Below are 6,863 nucleotides of genomic sequence, written 5' to 3' on the forward strand. Positions count from 1 at the left end.
CAGTGGGAACACGACTGTGTGTGTGTATCCTTCTGGGGTCAGTGCAAATGAAAGAGTGCGAACCTGATCTGTCCCTGACCTTTCTGTTCCACTTTAAACAGTTCCACTTGTATTCAATATGCCAAAGTAAATGTGAATATGTGTAAATTTACTCCTATGTTGTATAAATTGTAGAATTTGTTGTATTGTATAAAGCTGATATGGTAGAAGTCATTTTCTGAGGCTTTGTTTAGTAGGTGGAATGAAGCACGTGAAAATGTCAGTGGTTCTGTTCCTATTTCTATGTGAAGATTTGTCATATTTTTGGTGTGTGTGTGTGTGTTTTTTTTTAAGTAAAACATGACAACTGTGAATTCTTTCTGTACTAACTCAAAGGACATTAGAGTGAGGACAAGATTGTCTTGTTCAGCCGCTGTGAGCTCCATTGTGTCTGACACATGATATGCGATGCTAGAGCATTTTTTCCCTCCTTTATCAATTACAGTGTTTACGTACCTGCAGAATCCAGAATGCTTTGTGCATGATTGCAATTTTCATACTTCACATTCAATATATCGCTCCATCTTTAAACCCTCTCACTCTCTATTTATGTCTGTGTGACAAACTTTTTCATTCTTCCCAAGGGACATTTATTTTTGTAGTTGTATCTGCATTCATTAGAATCAAATACACCAGAATATTTTCTTTCTCTTTCTTGAGCTTTCTCCCTCTCTGTCTCTCCTCTAAGTAATAATACTTTCTATCACTCTAAAGTGTTTTCAATCAGCCTCCCTGGTTTTAGAGAAATTGACTTAAAAAGCTTGAAGCAGGGGAGAAATGTGGATTGAATTCTAACTTGGGATTCAATTCAAAGGATCATTCTCGGCTACACGATTCGCAGGGAGTTCCAAGTTCTGCTACACAAACCATGATGAAGGCCACAGTGTGTGGGTTTTACAAATAAATATTTGTTCCCAGATGAAAGCATTTTACTTTTTTCCGACTGAGGTGAAGATCTGAAGTGATGAGCTATCTTGCCATTGAGATGGGCAGCAGCTGTTGAAACTGCAGTGCTGTACCTAAGAGTGAGAAAGGTCAGAAGTTCAAGTGCAGTGCGAAGCAAGGAAAGTTTTGAGAGACTTCAACGTCTTTAAGTATGCACGAGAAACAGGAAATACTGAATATTTGCAGCCACTACACCATTACTTGTAGTGGCTGAGCTGAGACGTTAACAAGACCACAATGACAATTAGGATTCAACCTCCAGACACCGTGACTGTGTGAACAAAACCTTTAGGAAATACATCAGCTGTCAACTTGTTTCACGAAAAGTAAAAAATGTCAGGGAGGGGAGACGTCAGTGAATTATAGCAGTCTTCGGAGGACTCTTATTGTCCATAAATAATTTTATTGCAGTCCTTCCAATTGATGTATTTCAGTCTGCATCAAAGTGGTGGACCCACAGACACTGTCATGTTCAGAGCCATGCTGCTTGCTACGCTAAAAATGCAAGTAGCGTTTAGCAAAATGCAAGTAGGGTTTAGCAAAATGCATGTAATGTTTAGCAAAATGCAAGCAGCATTTCTGAGAATTTGCTGTCTGCACCCGTCTCAAGACTGGGCAGCCCCGAAACAGTCCCTCTGTGAAGATACACTCGCACCATTGATCTTTCTATTCCTTTTCTTGCAAAACCTTTTGTTGCTGCAAGACTGTGAACAGATGATAAACAAACTCACTAATAGATTGAGACATAAATTCATATTGTAACCACTGCAATTCAATCATTCATTAGTAACTTTCATTGCATTTGTTAACCGTGAGCTAGTAATGATTTAAATCCTGTTTTCTTCTCACACCCACATTCATGCAGCTCGCGGCCTCTTCTTTCTCTGCTTGTCGGCCTCAGATAATAAACCCAGGAGAACATTCAGGAAAAAGCACTTTTTAATACATTTCTTAATACTTAATACAAAATTGATTATCAAATTAATGGAAACTGCTCAATAACTGCTGCAGTGAGGAATGCTTCCCACCTAATTGAATTAGGGTTTTCATTTCTGTGATTTCTGTTTGTTTTTGGCAGCTGCCATCTGTTTGCCTGGGATCAGCTCTATTAATAAGCTATTCAGATTGAGATGGGGCTTTATTCCAGCAACTGTTTCTCACCTCCTTTCTCTCTCTCTCTCTCCCTCTCTCCCCTTTTCTCGCTTCCTCGCTCACTCAAATGATTGTCATGGAAATCATCAGAGGTGCCAAACCGCAGACAAAAGAAAGAGCTTTAACATATACCTGAGCCAAAAAGAACAGAACTGTAGTCTAATTATGATGGGAACAATTAAGACTGTGCATATTTATTGACAGGGGACTTCACGCTGGAGCATATGCTCATGAATACCAAAAATGAAGACAGGACAGGGGGGTTTGGTGGTGTTGGATCAGAAAGTCTATATGATTGTGTTGTTATGGAAAAAAAAAGGTGTTTTTACTCCGGAAAGCATGAGCAGCAATGAAAATGTGTGGTTTTAATCTGACAGAGCCAATGTGTTTAGTACAATTTACTACTTAACAATTGTATTATACACTAATTTTGTGCAATGTTTTGATTTAACACCGCTAAAAACAATGCAGCTAATCCCCATTATCCCAGATAAAGAGAAAAAAACAAAGTTTGCTTGTCATCACCAGCAGAGAACATTAACCCTTATTGTCACTTGTTTATTTTTTAACCCCTCCCGTTGACAGCTACAGTCTCTCCTTCAATGCTCCAAGAACAAGGAATTCCAATCTGGGCTTTGCTCAATATTCTGATCACACACCTCTCTCCTCCAGTAATACAAGTCTACTTTAAAATTCATAACTACATTTGGAAAGAATAAAAGGGTGCCCTGATGGAATATTTCCAAGGAGCTTACTTGAGCGAAAATACAATTCGCTTTGGCATATTTAATAACCCTAACCTGGTCTTTAAGACATACTGTAGTAATAACAATATTAAAAAAAATACTGGTGACTGAAAAAAAGACATCCAAGCTATGCCTTAGCATGAAATGAGTACCTATAATTCCTGCCTCTAGGAGGAGGATGCAAGAATGATGGAGCGAAAGAGAGAAAAATGGGGGAATATGAAGGAGACAAGCGACAGAGAGAAGCCTTGTCGAAGTTAGAAAGAGTCAGCTCAGTTCAAGTCTCATTTTCTGCATTTCTCTCCTCTCTTCTTCTGCCTCGGAGGCAGTCTGAATTGAATCAAACAACCTAGATTGATTAAGCGTGGATGAATGACTTTCCAATGACACAGGCTTCAGCTTTAGCCTCACCCCATTCCTCTGTACATATTTGACATGGTTATTGAGGAGTTGATGTGAAAGTGATTGCGTGGTTGTTTCCCTTGGATTGTGTGCAAGGTTGAAACGTTCTACCTAGACTAATTGTTGTCGGCACTGTACAGTTCCTCGAAAGTCCTGTTTGATTCCTGTTGAGTCCCCTTTGATTCGAATGCCTCTCAGGAAGAAGAGCACAATGAATGAGTGTGAGAAAATAGATAAAATGCTCTTCCAATTGGAATATGAATTGCTCTGCTCAAGCCTTAGTATTAATCTCTTGGCCTCTTTCCTCTCTCTAGTCCTTTTGTGTTAAGAGGGGGGAAAAAGATAGGGGAGAGAGAGCGAAAACAAGAAATAGAGTATTGAATATTGTGGGATGTCCTGTTCTGAATTAGGTCAGGACCAATCAAAGCTTAAGTGCTCTCTCTCTCTCTCTCTCTCTGCCTCTCCCCCACTGAACACCATGTACTTTTTATGATTTTTCTGTATGGAGAGACAGAGACCCCTACTGTCTCTGACAGTACACAAAAAGCTGCAGGACCTCATTGTCTCTCCCTTTCAATACTCCACTGCCATCTGCCTGCTGTGACACACACTGCAGCATATAGTGCAAAGAAGGCCCTTGACAAGGCATTTAATGGTGCATGCTCACAAACAAAGCTCACAATAAATCTAAACAGGTTATTAAAGCTGCAGTATATCATTTTTTTCTCATTTTATTTAGTAGAAATATACTCATTTGCTGAGAGATGCTGGGCATAGTGTATTAAAGAATAGCATAGGCTGATAAAGTGGACTGATTTTGAGTTTAATGCTACGCTGATTCTCAAAAGTTGCATATTGTAGCTTTAAAGACAAGACAGATTCAGTGAAATCCTATTTATAAAACATATCTGCAAGGTAACCTGATTGTTGATATTATATATTGATATTATAGTATGTGTGATTGTGGATAAATAGGTGAGTGAGAAGTGGATGAATTGAGTCTAGCCCTAATTTTACTAAAACTTAGGAATTTAAAATAGTTAAGTAGCTAGTTTCTATACAGTCAAGATAAAGGTTCAGTTCAGTCTAGAACTAGCATAAATCTCCGGTGCACACAGGAGTTTAATAAATGGTCTTGTAGATTTTCCAGTTTGATGAGATAATGTGCATTCACAACCACACCTGATCTTTTGGTGGTGCACAGCATTTTGAAGTACGCCTGCTGATCTGTGATGATTTAATCAGACCCCAGGACAGGATTCACACCTTAATGATGATTATAAGAGAGATTATTTTTGATTGATTTATGCAGGAAGTGATGAGACAGTAAACACAATGAGCACTGTAAGAAGAGGTGCTAGTGATTTGATCATCACCACCAGTAGTTCTTGGCCATTTTACAAAAGTGATTCTCATTTGATGAAGCTCTTATAGAGTAATAGAGTGTAAAAATGATGCCAAAGGGACATATGGAAATAGGATTTTAATCTGTTGCAGTTTAATAAGCCACAGCAGTGACTACATGTAGCAGTTGGAGTGCAGGGGTTTTGATGATTCAAATAATAATCTGGTTTATTATGATTTTATTTTGATTTGGAAAACTCTGACCTTATGGTTATGTCATAACAAGTTGTAAACTGCAGATCGATATGAAACATGCATTTATAGAAATTAATGAATGAACATTTTGTGTGTCTGCTCTGAACAGTCTCATCATGTAGAGGAAGAGGGAAGTCTTAACTCTTGCCTCTGGCCTTTTTTATTCTTTTTACACACCTTGTTATTGTAGAAATTCAAACAAAGACCGTGATGACCGGCAAAATGTTAAAGTGCTTATTCAGTCTTATTTAGAGTCAGTGTTCCTTCTCTTTGTTTGCCGTAATGTTTGCTTTCCAGGCTTCGACACAAACAATAGGATTGCAGCGTGCTCTATCTAGTGCAACGTTTTTCCCTCAGCCCTTTCCCTTACTAACATCATATTTTCTGACAATTTTCTCCCCTACCCTCTCCCTCCTAAGTGCCCTTCCATTTTAGTTAATCAAAATATATTCACACAATCTCCTCCTCCTCTCCAGCGGATCTGAGAGGCTGATTGGCAATTTCGGCAGCAAAAACCATAGTTCAGAGGAAGAGATGGACGCGGCCAATCTGAGAGTTCCCCGCCGTTACCATGGCAACATCTCAACAAGAGGGGCCTAGAGTTGAAAGAGGGATGGGGGGGTGGGAAGGGTGATATGATCAAATGTCAACACTCTATTCTGATTTGATAGGCTGATATACAACTTAGTTTATTGCTAGACTCTCCCGCTTCCATTTGTTGTGCAGGAACACACAAGCAACGAGCGTATGCACATGCACGCACACACACACACACACAGACTCACACTTCACTTGGTAACAAGCAGCATCTGCGCCTCACTGATAACACTGCCTTATGGCTGTAAAAGCATATAAGAGGGAACTGTTTGCTTGTTCCTTTTTACAATGGCTAGCAGCAGGCCTAACTGTCTCCATCACAGACCCCGCTGATTTAAGCATCTCATCATCATCATCCTTGCTCGGCCCCATTTTACAGATCTGTCCAGACTTCATAAAACTGTCAGAACACCAACTGGGACTGTTAAATAAAGACCGGTTGAAGGCTACAGCTGCTGTGTCAAACAGCTCAGTGGAACAGCTTGTTAAAGACCAAGAAATGTGATATTAAAACTTGCAGCTGGATATGAAGTGTGTTAGGGCTGACTTAAAAAGGACTTTACAAGACTGTCAGAGTTTAAGACCTGGACAGTTAAATATATAAGAAGCATGTCTATACATTTTCATTCACAGCTGTAAATCCTTTTTTCCACATGGAATTGGGGTCACTACAGGTACAGTCATTTCACTCCATGTAATGCATGTCTTTGTTTCCATTTGCAGAATAAATGAGCAGTGACAGAGTTCATATATGTAGACAGATATCACCTAACCTGGACAACCTTTAACCTAATTGACTGATTTTCTTTACTCCAGGTGAACAGATACTGGCAAACAATCCTTCAAAATACACTATTTTGTTGGGGATTCTTTACTGTGTGTAGATTTACACCAAAACCTTTAAACCTGGACGAGTGGTTCTTGTTCATTCGGGGGCTGTGGATCAAGCTGCACAACACAACACTGATGACAGCACTGATAAGTTGATGGTAACAAGCCTATTCACACATCCAGCAAAAAGGAAACACCGATTCATTTCAGATTATTTTAAATCCAGAACTGGCACTTGTTTTATTTATTTTCTACCAACTCCTGCAAGAGAAACTTGTTGCAGTGGCTACCACCAACTCCTGCTTGTTTGCTTGTCGACCGATGCTGAGCAGGTAGTGCACAGTGGGTTTGTCAGTGCTTTTCACATAAACCAGCTGCCTACCTTGGTTTGAAAAGTAGTTTTGAAACATCTAGGCTAAATAGCTAAATATGCAATTAATAGACCTATAGAGCATATAAAATATATATTTATGCAGTTTTAACCATTAAACTGTGAGTATCTAAAACTATTTTGGAATTGGATATTTTGCAGCCCAAGTTAAATGTAAAGAT

The sequence above is a fragment of the Anabas testudineus genome, chromosome 5 (genome assembly GCF_900324465.2).
Source record: "Anabas testudineus chromosome 5, fAnaTes1.2, whole genome shotgun sequence".
Classification (NCBI taxonomy): domain Eukaryota; kingdom Metazoa; phylum Chordata; class Actinopteri; order Anabantiformes; family Anabantidae; genus Anabas; species Anabas testudineus.